The sequence below is a fragment of the Rutilus rutilus genome (assembly GCF_951802725.1).
Source record: "Rutilus rutilus genome assembly, chromosome: 1".
Taxonomy (NCBI): Eukaryota; Metazoa; Chordata; class Actinopteri; order Cypriniformes; family Leuciscidae; genus Rutilus; species Rutilus rutilus.
In genome coordinates, this window is record NC_140209.1 from 29,521,156 (window position 1) to 29,546,908 (window position 25,753).

Here is a 25,753-nt window from a genome sequence, read left to right on the forward strand (position 1 = left end):
TTACATTAAACTGACTTTAAAACTTAGTTGAATCTTGTTTTCTGAGGAGTTAAAGCTCTGTAAAAACATGTTGTCGTAACTTATTGATCATATAATAGTTTTACAGTGTATACTAATGCAGCGGCGCTTCACTGTAAGTGTTATGACTATATAGCTGCGCTATCAACGTTTTTGAAGCTCTCTCAATCTTGTAAATGCAAACAATTTTGCAAACACACACACAGATACACAGTGACCGTGTCACTCGTGTGGGCTGAAAGCAGATACAAGTGCCGTTAACCTCTACTGAAATAGCTGCCGAGGAAACGCCACATGACGAGACCCACGTCAGCGATACGCCGGGGGACGTGTGTGTGTGTGTGTGTAGGGGGACTAGCAGGATAAAACCCACTGTACCGGGTTTGTGTGTGTGCAAGCAAGGTTCACCGACACATTCCACATCTTCACCCTCAGGCTCAAACAAACAGCGACCCACACACATCATCTTCAAGACCGGCCGAATCTAAACATTTAAACAAGAACATCTTAAGCTAACACTTATTCTGCGTTTATCAGTTTCTAGGTGAAGTCAAATAAGTGAACGTGTTTATCGGGACGCTGTGTTTGAATTCGCATTAGCCATTAATACCGGTCGGTGGAGTATTTGACCTGGCGTAGAGTTCAGGGCCGCGGTCTGCGTCTTCGGTTCAAGGCTCGTTTCCTAATTACAGTTCAGTCAGGAGGTAATTACAGCCTTAGATTAAAGTCATTTTCTTTTTTCACTGCCTGGCGAAAATGCGCCAGTTTGCGGCGGCTCGCGCGGATGTGCTGAGGGGAAATAGCTTGGTGGACAAACCAGCATTTTTCTGATTTTTGCCATATTTGTAGCGGACCAAATCAGCTCTAGAGAGAGCTATAGGAAAATCTAGCCTGGGAGCGTTTGATAAACGGCTGTGTTTAAGTTATTTGGGGTTTGAGCTACAGCTGAGAGGCCTGAAACCATTGCATGTGTGTGTACTTATAGCGAGGTTTCATGTGGCTCTTCAGAACGCATCATTTGGCTTCATCCATCAAGGTCTTCTTCAGTTTGGTTTGGCAGCGACGACGGGTGACTCGGGCTACACACACACACACGCACTGCTTGGTCAGCATGGCTTTGTCGCTCTTTGAAGCCTGAGCTTTAATTTAAGAGTGCTAAAGCCACCTGGAAGATCCTGAACACTCCTGTTTAAAAGCTCCTAACAAACATGCCAGTTTATATGCATGCAATTAGAGTTGAGGTTTGTCCTGACCCTTTCTGGTGGGCTTTTGCTATTTTTCCCTTGCATTCTTTCACAAGTGTTGCTTTTTCTGCCCTGTCGACTCCGTCAAGCCGCCCGCTGTTTGACTAACCCCCGTCTCTCAGTCCTCTTTGCGCCCCTTCACCCCCTCCCCTGCCTTCACCTCCAGCCTGACTTTTAACCTCTTAATCCTGCATTGTGAAGGACAGGCCACTAAGGCCAGCAGAGAACGCGCTGCTAATTGGTGTAGAAGGGAACCAAAATCAGCAGGACCCCACAAATCTGATCATGTGGCAACAAGAGCATGGAAACACCCTTCATATGTTGTCCAGTGCCATTTCAGCCCTACTGATAAAGAAGGAATGAATGCATAATAAATAAATGGGTTTTTCAATTTTATTTTATTTTTAATTCAATTTTATCTTTTGTTGTAAACAAAAAAAAAAACTTTTTAGAATCTTTTACTGTAGAATCATTTAGAATTTTTATTGTAGAATTTAAGAAACTCTTATTGTAGAATCTTTTTTGTTGACTCTTTAGTAGTAGAATATTTAACTGTGGAATCTTTTAGTATCTTTTTTGACGACTCTTTTAGAATCTACTGTATAATTTTTTTTAGAGTCTTTTGTTGTAAAATATTTTAGAATCTTTTAATGTACAATCTTTAAGAAACTTTTACTGTTGCATCTTATAGAATCTTTTTTGTAGTCTTTTGTTGTAGAATCTTTTACTGTAGAATCATTTAGAATCTATTATTATAGAAGATTTTTGAATTTTTCAAGTATATAGTCTCAGTGCTACCCAGCTAGACAAATTAAACAAGAGCTTTAAGTCGTTTTTTTATTTTTATTATTAAAATCATGCATGCAAAACTTGCTGCTAGGTTGCTAGGGTCTTGCGGGTCGTTGCCAGGCAGTTGCTAGTGTGTTGCTAGGGTGTTGCCAGGGTGTTTGCTATAGGTGGTTACTTACTAGTCCAAATCCAACTAGTTGTCTCTATGAAAATCTGATCCCTAGATATGGCCCTAAACCTGATTACTTAAAAGTAAAGTACCAGCACACTTCTCCTCAAATATAACGGCATGATTTGAGGAATCATTAGTGTCAGTGGCACAAACTTTGTGGGACAAGTCCTTTATATGGAGAGACAGACAGAAGAATAGAGTCTCCTGTCATGTCCCGTTTACGAAACACAGAGACACAAGGAGGTGGTCTTCAAGATAGCTTTTAGATGTCCGTGTTTGCCTTGGCAGAGTCCTGTGTGTGTGTGTGTGTGTTTATCAGAAAACCCATGGTTCTGTTCTGCGCTGTGAGTGATTTTGTTTGGACAGAACGGTAGGGAAATACCATAGGGATGTTATTTTGACACTGTGAGGAAAGCTGGCACGAGGAGCTTGATCTGCCACATGCACAACCTCAGACTCACATTCTGATGATTTCAACACATGAGGTTATTATTTTACATTATTACATCATTGAAGGCTAAATTAAAGTTTTATTTACAAGAAGTAGAGTTCAGGTTTTGATGGTGACAGAATTTTCATTCGATTTTTTCAGAATGTTCAATGAATAAAGGTTCTTTACTGGTATTGATGGTTCCATGAAGAACCTTAAACATCAATGGAACCTTTCTAATGCACAAAAGTTCTTTATAAAAGGTTCTTTAGTAGATTCTTCCCACTAAGAAAAAAGGGTTATTAAGAACTTTTTCATGAATGGTTATTTGGCGGACCCAAAATGGTTCTTTAATGGCATCTTTGCACCAAAGACCCCTTTTGAATCCTTTATGTTCAACAGTGTACCCCATTTATTTTCATGACACCATAAGCCAGTGTATAATAAACTTGTAAAATGAATTGACAGGGTGCTTTAAAGTTCTACTCCGCTCACAGCTCCTTAATTAAGTCTCTCAGACAGGAATATTTGCTTTTCCCTCAAGTTTCATCCTCTCTCATATCCTGTGCACAATGTTCTCTCACCTTCCGTTTTGTCTTCTCGACGTCTACTCTACACAAACTCCTCTCTGGGCTTCTCTCTTTGACATTTACAAGTGCCAAGGAATTTAGGAAGCCACTAGAAAATATTCTGATTCCAATTAATAGAGTCTGATTCGTATTAGCCTAAACAGTTTCACGTAGGAATTAAGATATATTATGTGTTGGAAGTCCGTAATGTCATAGAATCAAATCAAAACCTCACATTTTGTGCTAGAAAAGCAAAGCAAAGTGTCCAAAGAGTGTCTCAAACAAACGCTCCTCTATGATGAACTTCATTGAATGGGGCTTTCTGTTGTGTTTTTATTGCTTCCAAGTATAGTGTTGGGCTTCCCTCTAAACTTAATTAAACGCAATTAAACACTAAACGACGGCAAGGCTGATTATCACATGTTTGAATGACGCCTGCCTTCCATATCAGCTTTGCTATCGCAAACTAGCGCTGGAATCTGCTCAGAGCAGAGATAAATATAAAAAAAATCACATGAGCTTTACATTTCCTTCATTCTCCTAATGGAAAGATCACTGATTTTGTTACACTTGACAGTTATATGTCAAGATTTGGCCACTTTTTGTTCCGAAAAAGTGTTTAAAGCTCTGAGCAACATTATTCTTCAGGACTAAAGAGATTTATGCGGAAGAACCCCATTAAAATCTGGATATGTTTGACATAAGTGAACGATTTATGCGTGTATTGTTTGTCTTACATTTTATTTATAACCTAAATGCACTGCTTGTGACATGTGCTTAGAAGAGCATCTGTCAAGCTGTCCATGTGAACGCTGTTTCTGCCCTCAGTTCTGTATTGTATTATTCTTTTTTTTATCACATAATTTATTATATGACATTTTTATGACCCAGAAAAGATAGTTGATCGCTTCCTCCCTCTCTTGGACTAATCATCGACAATGCGCCGCAGAAGAATTACAAACACGAGATAAAGTGGGTAAAACCAGCAATAATAGCATTCAATCTCCTTTACTCCGGCGTGACTGAACAGATTTGTGTTTGAGCCGCAGCACTACCTTTGAACTCCTGTTGAGCGGACAAAATTAAACCTGTTTGCGGCCATTTGTTTGCTGAACTTTTCGACTGCCAGAGTTTGATGTTGGACGAGCTCCTAAATTAAAAGCAAACTGCACCAAAATATGCTTTCTCGGAGAAAAATAGAAGCCGGCGTGGTCCAGACCCAATGCTTTTGTCCAGCTGCGGTCAAGCACTTGAAGTTACCAGTGTTTGCATTGGTTGTTCAGAGCTTTTCATTTATTCCACAATGATTATATAGCATCTAAAAGTGTGTGTTTGTATACAAGTCAGATAGAGTCTTGAAAATAAAGGTTCTAATTTGCACTAAACAGGGTTTTTTTTGTTAGCTTGATTCCTTAGAAGAAACTTTTTTAAGTTCTAAAGAGAGCTTTACTTTAGTTCTTTAGAAAACTCTTTAAAGAACCCAGAAACCAAAGCACTGACCTGAAGAACCTTTACTGCTTAAGAACCTTAATGTGTTCATCTCCATATACCAACTTAAAACATAAGAACCACTGGAAAGCTTTATTTTTTAATAGTGCTTGAATACAGATTTGCACAGCTTTGATCTGGATTGTTGTTCTCATGTTTGTGCACGACGCTGGTACTATGCACAACATTGAGTTACACATGCACGAGCATAAACACTTCAAGTGCACTGGTGCGCAAGCATCAAACCTTTTGAAACGCTCTGAACCTATCAATGTTTGTAAAACCATGAATGGACGACCAAAGTTTCAGAACAGCTTTGAAACTTTATTGCTGCACATCTAAGATTTCTGTAGACATAGAGACCTGCTTGCGTATAAAAAGCAATATTGCTCATTTGTCTGCTAAATTAATAAATGCATTGTAAAGATCTGAATTTGTGGGTACTCTCACAATAATACACGACCAAAACTGTCACATCCACATCTGTATGTGTTAGAAACAAACACAAGCGTTAATTCTCGCCGTTTTCCACTTTTTAAACTTTGCGTTTCACTCACCAGCTCGAGCGCATCAGCGGCGCATTGGAGGTAAAGGCACCGAGCGCGTTCCGTCAGTCCTGCATTTATGTATCCAATAACTCGCGTTTCTTTTCACATAAAGTACGTCTCATATAGAGTCGATAAGTAAGGGTTTTGAGAGAGAGTCCGTTTATAAAGTTTGTCCGTTTGTAAAGGCGCACGGTCGAGTCCAAGTGTCTGTGGTGAAACTCCGGTGTGTGAGCTGTGCTCGCCTCGCGCTTTAACTTCACTCTGGGAGGAGCGGCGGGAGCGCGCGTGTGTGAGGTTTACTCACTGGAGAGCATCAAATGAGGCGATGCTTATGGACGCGCTCCCGATTTTTTTGATTTTTTTTTTTTTTTTGCTTTTCAACTTGCCGGACCGGTATGTGGAGACACGCGCTGACATTTGTGCTTTTGCATACCCTTTACTTACATCGCTGTAGTGTTTGGCGTGTAACAATAATATTTGTAAAGCTTTTAAAGTATCAGCCTACTACTATAGTCTACTGTACTGTATTGTACTATGCTATACTATATATATATATTGTTTTTATATGTATTTACACACTGTAAAAAAAAAGTTGCTGCATTAAATATTTAAGTTTAATCAACTTGTTTATTCAACTTGTGGATGTTTAAGTAATTTCAACTTAAATTACATTAAAAGGGCTTAAAAAACGAATTGAATCTCATTAAATTGCTTAACCTATTTTGATGAGTTAAAGCAATGTAAAACCGTGTTGTCATAAAAAAATTGTACAGTGCACATTTTAACAGGGTTTAAAAAAAAAATAGTAAAAAACAATCAAGTAGATGATCGTGAAAACTTTATAACATTTTTTTTTACCAGAAATATTATGTTTTGTTTACTATCAAAATGAGCCTATAAAAAAAGAACATATTTGGAAAAGTCTATTTATTTATTTATTTATTTACTTAAATAGTAGTTTTTGGCTCTTTGTAGAATCAACAAATATGTCTGTGATACTTGTGCATGGACTTAAATAAGCTTGTTGAAGTTCTGCAGTCTCCATTATAGTGAGTGCATCGTGTGTTATGAACCCGAAACCACAGAAAGCTGCTCTCAAGACATGCTGAAATCTTCACTCGCAGCTCTTGATGGTCCAGTAACTGAACTATAAACCCACAGCTGCTGTGTGTTTGCAAACAGTTTACAATAGTAACAGTAACTGTATTGAGACCTGTGTTATAGCGACGAGGCCGTCGTCTTGTTCCCTGTATTTTGTAAAGTAGCCTACAGATATTCCATGTGGTCGTCATTTATTTGAACATGAGTTACATGCATAATGATAAAATGTATGCCAACGTTGTCAACTTCCTAGAAATATGTCAGCCACACAGTATATATCCTTTCTGTAATGTATTTCTATATGAAGCGCACATGCAGACAGCGCATCTGTAACACATTACATTGAACTGCAGGGACATATAAACGATTTCATGCGTGTTTAGCTCAGATCTGATGCACAGATGATGCCGAAGCTCAACTGTGTGTGTGTTCACACAAAATAAATTCTCCTCATGCACTTCTTCAGTCTCTCTCTGGCTGTTTGGAATAGCATATTCTGCTCGTTTCATACAGTAGTATAGTGTGCACAGTCTTTGAATTAAACACATGTGATGACAATTAGCATAGCCTACTCCTTTTTGAAATGTTTATCATTTTAAACAGAAGGCCTATGAAGAGTTTATTCTGTGCGTTAAGCAGAACATATGAGCATGTTTAGGCCGCGAGCGCCCCGATGAAAGCGGTTTGGTTTTTTGATGCTGTAAATCTCATAAGATCAGAGGAAGTTTATACTGTATGGACAGGCTGTTGATGGTATCGAAGGATTCAGGATGTGACAGGTGTCAGTGGGACAGAAAAACACTTCATGTGTTTATCATAAGTGTGTGTGTGCGCGTGTGTGTGTGTGTCACTTCGAAACACTCGTCAGTCTAAAATAAACACTGGTCTTTTCTCCCTCCTGCACCAGTGCTTTAGTGCTACAGTTCTTCACCACACGTCATTCTTCTCTTTTGTACTGCGTTTCCACCTCAGGTTAAATTTTACTGTGCAGGCATGACAAATATTTTTTGCCATTTGTATTGCCAAATCATTTGCATATAAAAAATAGCAACAAAACAATGCAAAACGACATGCAAATAACTATTTTTAAATTTACTGTGCATGACAGGCATGTCAAGCATTTGTGTATACAGTACAGGTCAAAAGTTTGGAAACATTACTATTTTAATGTTTTTGAAAGAAGTTTCTTCTGCTCATCAAGCCTGCATTTATTTGATCAAAAATACAGGGAAAAAAATGTAATATTGTGATATATTATTACAATTTAAAATAATTGGTTTTCAATTTATTATACTTTAAATTATCATTTATTTCTGTGATGCAAAGCTGAATTTTTAGGATCATTATCACATGATCCTTTAGAAATCATTCTAATGTGATGATTCATTATCAAAGTTGGAAACAGTTGTGCTGCTTAATATTTTTTCATAACATGTGATACTTTTTTAGGATACTTTGATGAATAAAAAGTAAAAAAAAAAAAAAAGTAGCTATGTTTTTTAATTAGAAATATTTTGTAACAACAATATACACTTCTGGTCAGTACATTTTTTTTCTTTCTTTTTTTGAAATAAATCAATACTTTTATTCAGCAAGGACGTGTTAAATTGTAAAAAGTGAACAGTTGGATCAACTTTAAAAAAATTACTTCAATTGGTAACACCTAAAGAAATGAAGTTTTCTCAACTTAAATTATCACGTTTTTCAAGATAAAACATGATAATTTAAGTTGAGAAAACTTAATTTCTTTAGGTGTTACCAACTGAAGTAATTTTGTTAAGTTGATCCAACTGTTCACTTTTTACAGTGGTGATAAAAAGTGATAGTAAAGAAGATTTATATTATTAGATTTTTTTTTTTTTTTTTTATTAATGCAGTTCTTTTTAACCTTTTATTCATCAAATATATTAGGCAGCAGAACTGTTTCCAACACTCATAATAAATCTGAATATTAGAATGATTTCTAAAGGATCATGTGATAGACTGGATGTCACGTGACACTGAAGACTGGAGTAATGATCCTGAAAATTCAGCTTTGCATCACAGGAATAAATTATTTTTTTAAGTATATTCAAATAGAAAACTATTATTTTAAGTTCTAATAATATTTCACAATATTAAAGTTTTTTTTTTTTTCTGTATTTTCTGTATCAAATAAACGCAGCCATGATAAGCATTAGAGACTTCTTTCAAAAATATAAAAAAATCGTAATGTTTCCAAATTTTTGACCTGTACTGTGTGTATATATATATATATAAATTCTTGATGAAATTTGTTGATGTTGCAAAACAACATATCCAAAATCAAATCTGATACCTTTTTATGGTTTTTATTTTCTCCTTTTCTTTTCTTAAATTTCAATTTGATGAATATGTCTTATTCTTATTTGTTTTGTCTAATTGTTTTGCATACTTTAATTGCACTTTGCTTTTAATTTTACTTGATTACATGCTTTATTTATATGTGCTTTACTCACATTCTTACTTTACTAAAATGAGTAATGTACTATCATTTGCTGTCCTTACTTGCTTTGTACTTTACTTGCGTTCTTACTGTACCTTAACAAATCTCTCAGTAACTTAGTAAATCATCTAAATTAGTTTATCAGTATTTTCAGATATTTTTTTTGTTTCATTCTCTGCTTTTCCAGAGTCAGACTTTGAAACTCACAGCGGTGAAATGGTGAGACGTTTCTGAAGACGGCAATTAGCATGAGCGACAGAAATTCATTTGATTTTTACAGCCATAGGCTGACTTGACTTTTACAGCAGCAAATGTGGTCGGCCCACAACGGTGTACCGTAAAAACCAGGTGTTCGTGTCCAGACGCCAGAGGTCTGTCTCACACACACTCATGTGAAGACGACAGAACGTCAGTATTTATAGAACGGACTCTGATAATGACGTTTCCACCTGGTCTTCTCTGCTCATATAATGGCATGGTCAATTGTTGCAGACTCTTTCTGTGTCGTATTCATTGATGAATCTGAAATAAAGAGTTCAGACAGAGATGTTCAAAGATTGAGAGCTTTAGGAAAGCGTGCAAAGTGTTGATGGTTAAAGAATAAGTAGTTTAAACAGAGGCAGATAGCCTGCTGATAGACCCTGACCCCGTAACCAGATCCCACTGAATCAACTGAGAAACCAACCACTGACGCTTTTGGCCTGGGACATGTCAAATGTCATGTGATGTCACCTACGCAGGGTTCCCACAGTCTTTATACCGACACAAAGGCATGAGTAATCAGGTTAATGCTTCTGAATGGGCGTATTTCAACCTAAAACCAAAATGAAAGATATTTTAAGGCATTTTACTGCAAGATAATTTCCTCCTCAAATGCTCATTTATCCTAATTGTATTCTCCTGCTCTGAGTTTATTTTGGTTAAAATCAGTATTACATTATTGCATGAAAATTGGAAAGAAAATCTGAAAAAGTTCCCTAAAATAGGCTTTTCTGCTAAATGTAGTTTATCTTTTTCTTCTGATTTAGGAGTGAAATATGAGCTGGACCTGTTCTTGACGGTTTCCTGAGATTTATACCTCACACTGGACCTGATAGGATGAATAAGCCTGACAGAGAGTAAAACCCCTTTATCCGTGTGGATAGGAATAGTGTGAAGGAACGGGAGGGGATTTGAGTGGGAAATGCTGTGTTGACAGTCTGAAGAGTTATGTGATGTTGCCAGAGAGAAAGAGAGATTCCCATGGGAGAGGCTGGGAATCTCTCAGTTTTTTCCTTCAACATTTCATTCGGTTCTCACTGTACATGCTGGCTGGCACATACAGGGGGCGGCGTTGAGCACCTCTTTCGCGAGGCCCGCAGGAACTCTACATTACATTTAAGTTCTCGGGACTGAATGGATTTATACTGTATATATCCATTATATATATATCTCAGTTTGAATCAGACTTTCACAGTCGATGAACATTTGTTTAGCTCCACCAATCACATTCAACCATAGCTGTAGAAACTCGCACTATAAACAACAATACAGCCACTTGGAAACGTCCAGCAAGTGTCACTGTGAATGTTTGATTTGATTTTGACATGGATTTGTGTTGGAAGAGCACCCATGATGCCTTAAATACAGTCTTTTTAGGCAGCTCACTAGCGTTTGGATCCGCTGCTCTCGCTGTTGTGTGGTATGTGTGGAATGAGCGGCCTGATGTTTGTGGTTTGTTTGAGGAATGATCTCAGCAGCCCTCAACAATGATCGCTATGTGCGGGCCCGATGGCTTCACGCGTGCATCCAGGTATGATCAACACTTGACAGGTTTAATGCGCTGTGATCATGTGACTATTCTGTCTGCTTTTAAAATAAAAGACAGGAATGCAAGGATAGGACATGTGATGTGTGTTTGTCTGTCAGACCTCCATGGCAGACAGCTGAGGTGATGTTCGTAAACACACACTCGCACAACCCGCACACATGGTGACCTTATCATGCACTCTTCCAGATAAAACACACACACACACGAAACTGCAACACCGATAGAGACAGACGAAGAGAAAGAGACAGTAGTGAGTGTAGCTGCAGCTCAGAAGACAAAGACACAGTGGGGAACGGAGAAACTTTGTGTATTTTATTCACTCAAGCTGTGATTTGTGTATTTCCAGCGCTTTTGCCAGCGGTTTTATAATGCCAGCCGTGCCTGTTAAACGTAAGACCCAGAAAACAAACAAATCAAGCTGATGAACAAAAACCATAAATGCGCACATGCTGTGACAAATTGCTGAATCTGTCATTGTTGACCACTAGTGTTTGTGAAGTAGTTTTTGAGTGTATATGGATACTTCTACTCATATATACAGTAAAGGTGCAGTATGTAGTTTTTCTGCCATTAGCGACACCAAACACAATTGCAAAAATAACCACATTTGACATTTTCTGAGTAAAAATGTTTTTTCCCCTATAAAACTTGTCTGCATGACTCTATGGTGTTGTAGATTGTCACCAGGGTGTTGCTAAGTGGTCAATAAGGTGTTTTGCTGTGTACATTGTATTAACACAGTGCAATACGGTTGCTAGGGTGTTCTGGAAGGTTCCCAGGGCGTTGCTATGTGGTTGGTAATGTGTTTTACAGTTGCTAGGGTGTTCTGGGAGGATGCCAGGTTGTTGCTAGAGTATTTGTTAACTAAGGTGTTCTGCTGTAAACATTGCGTTAACAGATTACAGTTGTTAGGATATTCTGGGAGGTTGTCAGGGTATTGCTGTGTGGCAAGGCCGTTGCTAAGTGGTTGCTAAGGTGTTCTGTTAGGGTTTCTATTGTGTTTTCTGTCCCAAAAGTCTCTGGGTCGGGGGTTAACAAAACTAGCCTGACTACGTCAGACTTCGTACTTCCGCTCAATTTCAGTTCGCTTCTGTACTCAGTCTGAGATAGCGACCTATCTCCCAGTTTTCCTCCGGCCTCAAAACAGCCGGCCAATCAACGAACAGAGGGCGGGCTGAGAGCCGTGACGTATACGCTGATTGTAACGTGGATGCGTAGATTTACTTCACATAATCTGCAAAAGTCGTTCACAGCCATGTTCACTCCGGTATTTCACTGTATGGTTTTGTTTTCGCATCATACTACATGTGTTTACAGTGGAAGTTAGATGCGGCTGAGCATGTGCATAACACACGTCATAACCAAACGTTATGTGATTGGCTAACGGGTAACCAATGATTTTAAACTTCAGACAAGCGCCCCTCACAAAACATAGTTCGGTCATAATTTACTCACCCTCAAGTTGTTCCAAACTTGTATAGTTTCTTCTGCTGAACACATTTTCTATACTATGTTTTTTTTTTCTATACTATGGAAGTCAATGAGGCCCATAAACTATTTGGTTTCCAGCATTCTTCAAATTATCTTCCTTTTTGTTCAACAGAAGAAAGAAACTCATACAGGTTTGGAACAACTTGGGGGTGAGTAAATGATGACAGAATTTTCATTTTGGGTTTCCAACGAATCTTTGGAGAGAAGTGACATCCGATCAGATAACACCAAAACCTGTAATTGTCCTCTTTAAAAATAAATAAAGCATATACCTTTACTGCTTTGTCCAATATGTGTTTGCAGGGTTGGTAGCTGCAAATCATCATCACTCATCATAACTAGAACAGATGACATTCTGTGTATACAGTCATTGATATAGAATCTGAGATATGATTTTTATCAGTGCCATTGTTATCTAACGTCTGACTTTGTGCAGGTACAGACAGACTGCGGTTTGAAATATGACCCAGTCGGGCCCACCAAAGCAGACCACACATATAAAAACATTACTAGAGTTGAGCAATATAGCCTAAAATTATAGCTGAATATTTCTCCAGCGTGATGTAAAGCATTAAGTATGTCTGGATATGATGACCCCATTTTCCGTCCTGAAATTTTTTTGCCCATTTTCCGCCATTTTGAATTTTCAACTCCTCCTAGGCTGTTGCTTCTAGTTTCATGAAAATTTAACCAGATCATCTTCAGATCATGGCGACAAAAAATTCTGGAGTTCAAGTTGATTCGTCAAAGCATTCTCGAATAACGCGCGAAAGAATTCGACAAAAATGCCAAAGTTAATCTGAGGCTATATCTTTGCAACGCTTTAGCGTATTGTGACCAAACTTGCTGTTTGTGACCCCTGGTTCACACAGGACGCGGAAGCGACGCGGAAGCGACGCGGAAGCGGCACGGAACGGAGGCCGCTTCCTTTCGGCGCCCATGTTAACCTATGGTGTCGTTCACACCAGACGCGGTGCGCCGCAGCGCGTCGCGGCCGGCCCGCGCCGTGAAGCGCCAGTTTCGGCGTCTGGTCTATTTTTTGCGCGAGCCGCGAGTGATCCGCGTCCATTCCGGCAGGAAGTCACACCAAGAAACACGAGACATCCGGTCGATTGTCAAAATATAAGCAATTTTCAAATTAAAATACCGCGAGTATTAACAAAAAGTATTAATACAAGAAGTGTACAAACTTCTTGGTTACAGAAACATGGTGTATTCATTTTATGAGGTTATTTACTTACCCATGATGTAAAAAATATCTCTGAATAAACAACAACTGAGCAGAAGCGCTTGTAGACCGCCGCGGAAAATACGCGTCTAGTGTGAACAGGCAGGCGCCGGACCGCGCGTGATTTTCCGTTCCGCGTCGCTTCGGCGTCCTGTGTGAACCAGGGGTTATCATGACATATGAGGCTACCTGTAGTGCAGTGCCACCTAGTGGCCAGGAGATATGAAAAATGGTTATTTTTGCTTATAACTTCTGAACGGTTTTGGCTAAAAAGCACAAAAATTTCTCTTTAGATTCGGTACAGCTGCATGCTGAGTCGAACTGCTGAGTCGAACAATACCCAGTTTTCCCATATCAGCCATTTTGCGCATCAGACATTTTAAATTTTATAGTAAAATGCTAGGCTATATTTAACAAACACATTGGCATAAGGTTACGAAACTCTGCGTCATCGGCACCATGCCCTGAAAGTACTCAAAACTTTTTTGAGACAGCACCACCTTGTGGTCAAACGTTATAATGAAATTTCCCAAAATGCTAATGTTTAGTTTTGCTTATTGTAATGAAACTGGTCTTAATAAATTCCTTGAGTCATGGCAAACACATAGATAGCAATACTCCTGAGGTTGGGGATTCCTGTTTTAAAAGAGTAATTTTTCCTGCAGGACACACAAACACACGTGTGACGATCCGCAGGCTTCTGTAGGACTAGTTTTAAGGGATTATATTGTTTGGTTGGGTTTGTCTCTCTGTGTAGGTGAGTAGCAGATTTACGGTTTGCTGTCTTTAGGGGGAAGGGAGGTGTGGATTGGAAAAGAGAGGGTTAGATGATAAAGGGCACCGTGGGTCACAGATAGACGCTTGACTATCAGCATACATGCTGGTCCACACTGCAGCTTATTCTGTGAACGCACATGCTAATGAAATACACAGCTTGAATTCACTAGCACTTTGGAGAAAATCACTAACAAACTCGGCAACATGACTGTATCTGCACTATATTGTTTTGTTGTCACTGTGATATGACCTTAATACTTGACCAAATAGATGGAAATTTTCCATGCAATTCAAATGCATAAACCTTTAATTTAGGCCTATGCATTTTTTTTTTTTTTTACTGTACCGCAGTACTTCTTTAGCTTGCCTATTTATGTTACTGATACTTACGCAGTGAACCTTAGCTGAGTAGATGTCATATTCAATTGGTCGTAAATGAAAGCAAGGCCGTGAGAAAAACAGACATAAAGTCTACAGTGGGTTTCACTCTTGTGTGATTTTGAGTTATGCATACAAAAAAAAATCCCCCTCCCATTTCCAGTGGACAAAAAAAAAAACTGGAATAAAGAAAAATGGGCTAATTAGACCAAACTTTAAGAAAGGACAAAGACCTTGTTTTCTCTCAAGTCAAATTAAACATGACATTTACCCAGGCATGCACTCTTTTGTGAGTTATTTTGGCATGGTAGAGTGGTAAACGTAAATGTAGGTGTGATTATGTAAGAGTGTCCAGATGTGCACAGACAAGACGGATGTGTGTTTGCAGCGTTTGTGTTGTCGCATGTCCCGTAAGGCCCAGGAATGTGTTCCCTGATCCCGCAAGGGGGTGAGCGGGAGATAATGAGCACACGACCCTCTGAGAAGAGAGACAAACAGATGAAGAAATGGAGCGATAGATGTGGAGATGCATGGAGAGGGTTAACTTTGCAACTTGCACGATTTAAAATACGATAAGATGAACCTGTAGCATCCAGTCACACGTGTCCACCGGCATATCAGAAGATAGAGATGAGATAAGTCAAACTGAGCAGAAGATGGTATCAGAGTTAAAAAAGAGTTCAAACTAAAGAAACTAAATGAAAAGAAAGAAAGAAAATAAACATTAAAAACATCTAACTGAAATAAAATTGATTTAAGTTGAAGTACTAAAATTATTAAAACTGAAATGCAAATAAATGAAAACAGAAATGTAGGAAAAAAAACTATTAAAAATGACAAGCACATATCGTTATCTCTAATAGAAACTAAAATGATAAAAAATAAAAGCTAATTCAAAATATGAATAAATATTATAAGAGTCTATAAAATACTTAAATGTTTTTGTATCTGGCATTTTATGTTTGCATTTCATTTATATTCTTACTTTTTAGAGAGCTTTTTACACACAAAAAATGCTAAACTAAAATGACAGTTGAAAATATAAACATTTAAAGTGCATTAAAAATACATATACGTAATACTAAAGTAACACTGTAATCTACTTTCCAAAATAAACCTTGATCTCTCATCCTTGATAGGAACACATTGTCTGGATCTAAAGACATGTTCATGGCAAATATGATTAAAAGGCCTTAAAGTCCGCGTGAACCGGAAGTTGCAAACGACTTTTCTCCAGTGTTGTGACGTATTTCCCAATGAAAAGGTATATTGAACAGAGGGCAGGGTTTTACTCTAGCGCTCCTCCTCTCCATCTCTCGCTCATAGCAGACTAACGGTTTGAGGGGAGTGGTTAAGCGTTTCCCAAACCAAGCCGTCAAACATACGTCATCAGGGAAGGTCCTCCAATGCAGAGGGGAGGAGCATTTTCAGATTTTGATTAAAGATTACAAAGCCAAAACAATTTTTTGTGTGGATTGACTTGCATGGATGAATTGTTCACCACAAAACTAACAATTTAGGCAGACAAAGTAAATATGGTCAATTTTGAATTCATGTGGACTTTAAAGTAAACATGGATTGTCATTCGCAACCTGATTAACATCTGTAATATCTGTAATATCTATACCATCTGTTTTATAATAAAAAGTTTGAACATGGAATAAGATGCACTGTATTAGCATAAAGGTGCTTTTAAGAGAGTAAATAGAGCCAATTTTGACTTGACTTTGATTTTATTTCAAAACTCAAGGCATTTTCTATAAAAGTGTCTGCTAAATGACTGCAGACTTTCTCCATTACGCTCTGAGCGACAGTGTGCCAAAACACGTCTACGGTCCAGTGTTGGTGTACGCGCCGATGACGTGTCCCCTAAGTCACCCTCTTCCTGGGCTTGTAACAATACGAGTTTATGATGTTCTTGGCACAACTGAGACGCGCTGTTTTCATTTCTGAGCTTGTCTTACTTTGAAAACGGTTACTGGAGAAATGCCACACTCCAATATTTGCAGATCTCGACTTTCCCTACTATGTGTCCTGTACTTATTAATCTCTTTTAACTCCACACTGAGATGAGTTCTGGTTTTTGTACTGTTGGCAAGAACAGCATTTAAAGTCGGAAAGGAGGACTGTCACTTTATTTAAAGATGACCTATTATGCTCCTTTTTTCAAAAGTCTTGATTTTGTTTTTGGGCTTGACTACAACAGGTTTTCATGCTTGAATGTTCAAAAAACACATTATTTTTCTCATATCCTCCATTGTTGCAGCACCTCTCTTCTCAGTCTGTCAGTAACGCTCTGTTTAGTTCCTCTCTCTATGAAGCCCCTCCCTCTGAAAAGCTCAGTGTGCTCTGATTGGTCAGTTGGATCAGTGTGTTGTGGTTGGTTACGTTGTTACCATAACAACGCGTTTCAACACACTACTAACTAACTCAACCAGGCCTCGCTCCTTTATTTTGCGTATACCTTGTGAGGGAATTATTTAAATGAGGAATATTGTGACGTGTTTGTTCCCAGAAGAATCTCAAGACTACAATAGCGGCGTTTCAGGGAGTTCAGAAACAATGTTACTGATATAGAGAATAACTCCCTCTGGAGTGACTTTGTGCTTTGTAACTTTGCAGAGCTTTTTCATGCTCAAACAGCAACATTACACACTAAAGAAAGTCAAACATGTAAAACAGCATAATAGGATCTCTTTAAAGTGTTGGTCAAAACGCTCGACTGCTATGAAGTTATTTACAGGGCAGAGCTCGCGGAAGAGACTCCCTTCGCTTGTTACTCCATCATCGGCGTGATTTTCAGGGCTGCTTTGGAGGGAAGATTTATGGCGTTGTGGTCACCCGTCTGTAATCGAAGCCTGGCTGGTTTTAACCGGACCTGAACGCTCAGTTTTTAGGCACGTCGTGATGCGGTGACATTATAGCTAAAATAATGCAACGAACTGCAGTTAGACGTGTTCAAGCATCATGGATATCTCAGGAATAGCTGTTTATGTTAATGTGAATTATGTGTCGTTTATGCGTGACTAACATGTTCACAGTGAGTAGACGGGTCTCTTCCTGTGACCCTCAGCATCGGGGGTCGTTCTGGTCGTGACCCCCTGTCTACTTCCTCTGGTTCTTGTCCTCTGCTCTCTTCTAACCCGCTCGTCTGGTTCTCGAGCTCCGCTGACAGGTAGTTTAACGCTTGTATCCTGCTGCCCCTTGAAGTCGGTTGCGTCTGGATTTAAACGCTCAGCTCCACGTTTCCGGGACTTTCTGGGGCCAGGCCTTAAACTCTGAACGATACCACACACACAGACAAACACTCGCATATAACGGACCACTTATACTTATATATAACACTATATATATACATATTTACATGAAAAACCTAAAGTTATGTTAACGTAATATAAATAATTGAAACCATTTTAATTTAATTTATTTTTCTTTTGAATATTTTATTTCTTTTTTATATTATTTCTATAATATTCCATTATTATAATGTTATTTTAATATTTAAATGTCATAATTAAATTAAGGAGTGAGAACCATTGAATAATATATTCAGGTTAGACGCCATATTGAATTTAACAAATGACAAGAAGGCTGTGAGGGATAGACTTTCAGTTTTTAATATTGTCACACCATAGACGTTTTCTCCATTTGATTTTTAATGATAACTTATAAACCTGTAAAGAAGCTCTACTATGATCCCTGAGGTTGTTAATCGATGGTATATGCTTATGTTGAAGCCATCAGTCCGCATTTTCAACTTGTTTTCTAAATAATCATATTTAACAGTGGAATTCCTGGTGAAAAAACTACATTACCCATGATTCTGCAGTGAAATCTCCACCAATCAGAAAAGCAGGCGGCGGCGTATACCAATCTCTAATTACTTATATGCACTAAACCTAAAATGTGTTGTTTTTGTACAAAATCAACTTCTTAAAGTCTATAGTTTTTCATTTTTCATTTGCAATGCTTCATGGGGTTGCAGTTCTTGCCCTCATTAAAGCTTTTTCAAATACTTTTTTTGCTTCAAAATCAAAGCTTGTAATGTCACGATTCACCTCGTAGCGGCACTGTAAAAAATTATTTGATCATTAAGTTATGACAACATATGTTTTTATATTGCTTTGACTCAAAATAAGTTAAGCAATTTTCAACTTTATGTGTAATTTTTTTGTGACAAACATCCAACTTGATTGGTCTTAAAAATTTAAGGCAGCAACTTTTTTTACGCCGTGGTTGGTTTGGTTCGGTTCGTGGCTTATAACTCTTAAACAAATACTTTTTTTTTTTAAATCCCTATGGGAGAAATGAATGGAAAAATACTTTTAGAACCAGGACTGCTGAAAAAGTGGGCAGGCACCGTAGCACTTTATAAATGTGTCCAGTCCAGTATTGCAATATTTTACTGCCGTTGGTATTAACTGCTCCGGTTTTGTTATCTTATGTTGAATCAGCATTCGGATGGTTTGTGCTCTGTCAGCGTGTGTTTATGAGGTCTGTCATGGTCCGCTAGTTCATGTACAATTATGTTTACTATGTTTCTTGCAGTGGTATCCCTCTGATTGTGTGTAATGAAACACATTTTATGTTGGACATCAAGTGGCGTCCCAACACAGTACCAAAAGTGTTTGTTGTACAAAAGTAAAAAAAAAGTGCAATATGTTATTATTGCCTTGACCTAAACAGGGCCAACAACATGCAATAAGTTTTAGGTGAGTAGTTTTTCTCTATTTGTTTGTGCTATGCAGTGAACGACACTGTTGTGCATTTTCACACTACAAAACAGCATCCAGGACCAAACCGTCCCATAAATAAACAGTCAAAATGTCCGTGTTTTGTGTTTTATGGTTGTATGTGTTTGGGTGTAATGATGTGTAATTTTGTATTTGTTTCGGAGAACCGTCCAGAGCGGTTGTGTAACATGAGGGACATCCAAACTGGCCGAGCTTGACTTCCTTTTTAGGGTTTTTCTTGTCCACTTGTGTAAATAAGAGTTTGGTATTTAATTTTGCTGTCAGCATTATTTGAAACAGATTTTGTTTTCTGATGCGGTCGAGCTGAAAGCTGAAGTGTATTGAATTGTGTCGAACTAATAAGGGCCGTTTTGTTTATGCCAAAAAAATGTTTGTGCATTTTATAGTTCTGCTGAAGTTTCAGGGCCTTTATTGGACAAATTCTTGTGTTTCATATAAAGCATAAAGATGCATTGTGAACATGAAGACTGAGGCGTCTGTTCAGGTCTTCACATCTTCAGATCCTGGTGTGTGTGGTCAGGTGTGTTGGCAAGGCCAGCAGCCAGTTTAATTAAAAAGCGAGGCACATGTGTATCTTGTAGATCATCTGAAGCCGCCGTCACCTCGGCCACATTCTTCCCTCACGCCGCCTCGCTGCCTCTCTAAGCCCTTTTAAATGAACAGCCTCACGGATCGGAGCCGGCTGCAGATATCTGAGGATTACCAGAACGACTGAACAAACTTATAATGAATTTCTGAGTGCGTGTTGTCCCAGTGAAACGTGCTTGGCCAGTAACCTCCTGAAGGGGCTAGTCAGCATACGCCTGCTTATCATGATGACACACTGGAAAACTGATACTCTGCTAATAGCGCTCTTAACTTGGATGTACATGAACGTGTGTGTGTGTGTGTGTATCAGAGAGTGGGACTATAGAATTACGTTTTTGTCGTGCACACAGAAACATTTTGATAAATTACTAACAACTGATTCTCTTACGCTTTTAAAGGCCCACTGAAGTTCCTTAAAATACGCAGCGTTATTTAAAGTGTTGATGTAATTTCCTCTGAAACAGGAAGGCAGGGCAGGAACATATTGGTCAGCTCCTCCCCTTTTTTTTAAATAGCCAATAGCGGATCGTTTATATCACAGCTCGGCCTGAGCTGTTGAACTTAGTAAAGCCGCAGTTTCAGACTTCATTCACCTCAATGGGAAGCATATTTACACTATCTGAATCGTTCCCTATCCCCTATATAGTGCGCCATGTGCCATTCACCATGTAGAAAATAATAAATGTGTGTACAGGTGACCGATTTCAACCTTAGCTTCAGCGTCTACTTATTATCAGAGCCGGACAGTAACGGAGTACATTTACTTGAGTACAGTACTTAAGTACAATTTTGAGGGATCTGTACTTTACTCAAGTATCATTTTTGGGGAGTACTCATGACTTTACTCAAGGACATTTGAGAGGCAAATATTGTACTCTTTACTCCACTACATTTCTATCCATAACTATGAGTAGCCGTTACTTCTTCTTCAAAAAAAAAAAAGGAACAAAGATCTCTCGGAACATCTAGTAAACCCTCAATTTGTTGTTTCCCCTTTCAAATGTGATTGGATTGTGCAGGCGCCACTGATTGGTACAGCCTATCAGCAATCACCTTCAGCTTTCCGCCAAAGTCAACTCCATGGTCAGATTTAGATAAGAGACGAAACAATGGATGAAGACGCAGCAGGTCCATCCCGGGAGTATTGTTTTTCCCAGGATGGTAGGCAAGGCTGGATTAGTACCCCCAGGGGCCCCTAGGCACTGAAGCTCACTGAACCTCCCCTACCTGATAACCACACCCTCCAAAGGAACACACACACACACACACACACACACACACACGTCTATATTACTAACAGGGGACTATCGCTCTACACTGGCCAAGAGGGGACTAGTGTTTCTGGTCATTTTAAAGAAACAAAAATGACATACAAAATTTTCTTTTAAGGTCTTTTTTCTTAATATAACTTTAAAAATGCATTTTTTTATTAAAAAAAAAACAAAAACATGCCAAGTGGGGACCACTTGTGTGTGTGTGAACAGTGAAGTGTACTGGCAGTGAAGTCTGTCTTCATTTTGTAACTATATAGTTACAATATGAAGAGTTCAGATGCCAAAGCCTCTAAGTGCCATCTGAAAATGTCTTCTAGAATGGTCATTTTTATCAAGCTTGTATATTTAAGTTCAGTAATTTCACTTAAATGACAATTAATAGGTAATATTCATTGCCATTTAGTGAAATTACTGAACTTAAATACACACACACACACAGTTCCATTGCAGGCTATGGGAGTCAAAGTTTTTTTCGTAAACGAAAAATGAAACTAAGACTAAAACTATTGGTCAAAAAACATTTGCATAAACTGAAATAAAATAGAAATTTCAACAAAAATGAAAAACTAAAACTAAACAAAACTAACGACAAATGTCTCGAGACCTTGCACTTTTTTCCCATTCCACTGCCCGCGTCTTTTTTCCGTTTTTCCAACCAAAACCGCTTTCTGTGTGAACCAGCCCTAAGAAGCAGAAATAGCCAATTAATTATTTCTATCATGACTAGACTTTATGCAAATACAGCTGTACATTAATTCCAGGTAAGATAACCATCTCATGTGAATCTAAACCATACATATTAGATTAGATACCACACTGAGCAGAAAACGGAAAAAACAAATTGCATGTCTAGCCCAGAAATAGATGTAGGCTACATTTGTCAGAGTAGAAGTAGGCCTATACTAAATGTCTGGTCTGAATAGAACATTTGAATATGAGTATAACTATGAACTAACTATGAAACGCTGCAATAGAAAAAAGGCATACATGTATCAATACAAGAATAATGTTGGAAAGGATTAATCATAGAAACAACCTTAAAGAATAATCATAATAATCATACGCATATTTTTTTCCCCTTTCCCCCCCTCTTATACACCATGTTTAACAAGATTTAATTTTTAATATGAATGAGTATGAATGAATATTCTGTACTTTTTAGTTGCATATGTTTGGTTCTTTGTTCATCCTCAAACTATTATTTAATTTTTATTATTAAGAGGTTTTCACAAGAGTTAGCTGTAAACTGCAAACATTAAACTCACTGAAATTTATTGGAAATTTGAAAATGATATTAAAGTAAAAACTAATTTAAAAATGCCAGACTACAATAACCTTGATGGGAGTCCCCTGTTGGATAGGTAGACATCGGTCAGAGAGTCCCCTTTTGGCCAGTGTAGAGCGATAGTGCTCTGTTAGTAATATAGACATGTATGTGTGTGTGTGCAATGGCACATAACAATGGCAAGTAAATTGTTAGGGACTGCATAACCAAGCATAGAAAGTATCTATGAAGAGAGCGTTAAATAAGAAAAATAATATTATGAATGATTTTCATGAATGATATGCTTTTGAACTGTTGCATATATATATGTATATGTATATGTATATGTATATATGTATGTTTGGGCATGTTTGAAAATACTTGAAAGTTGAGTAACACTTTATAATAACTGCACGCTATTAATGATTAGTTAAGCATTAATAAACAGTTAATTTGTAATTTATAAAGCATAGACATTAATAAGCAGTTTATAGATAAAGCTATAAATGCTTTATTCTTGTATAAATACTTTTATTCTTTATTTAGAAGCATATCTTTAATGTGTTTAATAATTGTGTTTTCATATTTTATTAATGATCAATTTCTAATTTCTAAATGAAGTATAGCATTATTTACAAAGCAGTTGTTTAAGAGTTGTCAGTGATTCATAAGATCACTTAAGTGGTAGTAAATGTAGTTAATTCAGGTAGTTATAAAGCATTTAGTAGTGGTCAGTTCACTATGTTTGTGAGCTCATCTAAAGTGAGGACTAGTTATGACTTGTAAAGCTTTTACAAAGGAGATTTTACAGTTATCTTCTAAACAGAAAAAGGAAACAAACACACACAGTGATAGAACATACAGATATTTATCTCCTTTATAAATTATTTACAAGGCATAACTAGTCCTCACTTTAGATGAGCTCACAAACATAGTTAACTGACCACTACTAAATGCTTTAACTACCTGAATTAATCATGAATTACAGTAGAAATACATGTTAATAAACCATTTATTAACACACTAAGTAACTATTACTTAATAATAAGATGTATGAAGGTACATTGAAATAGTTTATTAATCATTTACTTACACTTTCTAAGTGATCTTATGAACCACTGACAACTCTTAAACAACTGGTTTGTAAATAATGCTATTTCATTTAGAAATGATAAACTGATCATTAATAAAGTATGAAAATACAATTATTAAACACATTATAGATATGCTTTTAAAACAAGAATAAAGCATTTATAGCTGTATTTATAAACTGCTTATTAATGTCTATTAATGCTTTATAAATAAATTAACTGTTTACTAATGCTTAACTAATGACTAATAGCGTGGAGTTACTGAAAGTTCCTGAACTAAGCAGCCAGTTAAACAGCAGCTCTACAGTCTCAGAGCCTCTCTAGGACAGCAAGCCATTCAGCCAATAGAGAAGTGTGAACGACGTGTGTTAATGGGCCAATGCAGTTCCTGCTCCAGCCTACAGGAGCGCTGCTGAGTATGGACTTAAACACACACACACACACACACACACATGTAGGTCCCCACTTGGTCAAAATGTAAAAAATTCACCAGAGCGTGTTTTAGCTGATTTTAACATGTTTTAAAGCATGACCAACAGGGGACTTGAAAAATGTCCCCACTTGGCCCGGTGGTCCCCTGTTGGTGAGTGTGTAACGACACACACACGCACACACACTCACAGACAGAGTTAACTTGCTTATTTCTCAAGTAAAATGCACACACAGATTAGAAATAATGCTGAAATTTGTAGCCTGTTTCTCAACTCAAACTAGAAACAACTAAATGCACTGTGTTTTCAAATTAGGGTTCCTAACCCTAACCCTATTTTTTTTTAAAGTAAATACATTTACATTTACATTTAGTCATTTAGCAGACGCTTTTATCCAAAGCGACTTACAAATTAGGACTAAATAAAGCGAGTCATCATGAAGAGGCAAAAACAACAACAACGCAAGAAGTGCTCAGAATACAAAGTTCAGGCATTATTCAGAGTAGCATAAGTCTGATAAGTGATGTTTCAAAGGATTTTTTTTTTTTTTTTTTTTTTTATGAGGTTAAGTGCTCACGGAAGAGATGGGTTTTCAGCTGTTTTTTGAATGTTGCCAGTGATTCTGCATTCCGGATGAGGCCGGGGAGAGCGTTCCACCAGCATGGAGCTGTGAATGAGAATGTTCTGGAAAGTGATTTTGTGGCTCTCTGTGATGGAACCACGAGACGTCGCTCGTTGATCGATCGTAGGCGTCTGGTAGGGATGTAGACTCGTAGGAGTGAGTGAAAATAGTAGGGAGCTGGACTAAATATTGTTATTTGACTCAGTAATTAAAAATAAATGTCATATTTACCTGTGCCTGTCTAACAGGTAGACCTAGGACATGTACCGAAATTTAATAAAGTTATCAAACTGCACTGCATAAATTATAAATGAAATATAGACTAATCCTTATTATAGTGAGAGAGAAAAAACTTTAATCAACAGCAGTGAGTAATTTTCTCTGTTCTTTTTGTTCTTTGATTAACTGTACTGACAGAAAGCTTAATTTGCTGCTGTCTCTTTAAGACGAGCCGCTGCTGACAGAGACGCTGATCTCACACGCGCCTCATTCTCTCACAACTTTACGTTCATCATAAGACAGCTCTTATATTATGAAGATGCTCGACAAAATGGACATTTTGGCATAATTGTGTGTGTTATTGTAAGTTCAAGCACTAAAGAGAACTGTATTCTGGTGTGCTGTCTGTGCGCACGATACTGGCGCGCGCGCATCTGTCTGTGTCTGTGTGTCACAGTCACACTTTTGTCTTTTCGCACATGAATTGTTCATCACCCCCAATTTTGGCAAGTGCTGCATACATGACATACCCAAAATAAAAAGGTTGCTGCTCATAAGTCATTCTGAATAGACACATAACCAACATATATTTAAAAAAGCCAACCCTTAAGAGTTTACAGTTCAAGAGATGTCCAGAATCAGGAAGTGCACACGACGCGTCATGCAGAAGAGGTCACGTTGAAGCACGTCAGATGATTGACAGCTGTACAGCGAATGATAACGCTTCGAGGTCAGATCTGACGCAAATCAGGAAGAGGAGATGCACACCTAGCTCCGTGCGCTGTTTGAGCTCTTCAGATCGCATAATTCAGTGGAAAATGAATAGGATTTTTATTCTGTATGACCAAAATATTTGATAATTAATAATTTTTCTTCAAATATGCGCACTATTGGACTAATAACCCTGGCGGATGCTGTTTATTATATGTATTTGACTACAAATAAACCGGAGAAAACGAGAATGAATGTTCTGTGAGTTTTGATTTCTATTCAAAATAACGAT

At 37.8% G+C, this 25,753-nt stretch overlaps 2 protein-coding genes and 1 long non-coding RNA gene across 5 annotated transcripts in view; 1 reads left to right on the top strand and 2 right to left on the bottom strand.

Moving 5' to 3' along the window:
* vasnb (vasorin b) overlaps nucleotides 1–5,756 on the bottom strand; it is a 28,222-nt gene extending 22,466 nt beyond the window's left edge. For all 3 annotated transcript variants that reach the window (XM_084388344.1, XM_084388342.1, XM_084388343.1), the window contains exon 1: nucleotides 5,268–5,756. The gene's annotated coding sequence lies outside the window, so the exon portion shown is untranslated. The remainder of the gene's footprint in view (nucleotides 1–5,267) is intronic.
* LOC311278113 overlaps nucleotides 1–25,753 on the bottom strand; it is a 415,099-nt gene that overhangs the window by 362,506 nt on the left and 26,840 nt on the right. The gene's annotated exons all lie outside the window — the stretch shown is intronic.
* The window catches only part of coro7 (coronin 7), a 162,529-nt gene that overhangs the window by 109,959 nt on the left and 26,817 nt on the right, over nucleotides 1–25,753 (top strand). The window lies entirely within an intron of this gene.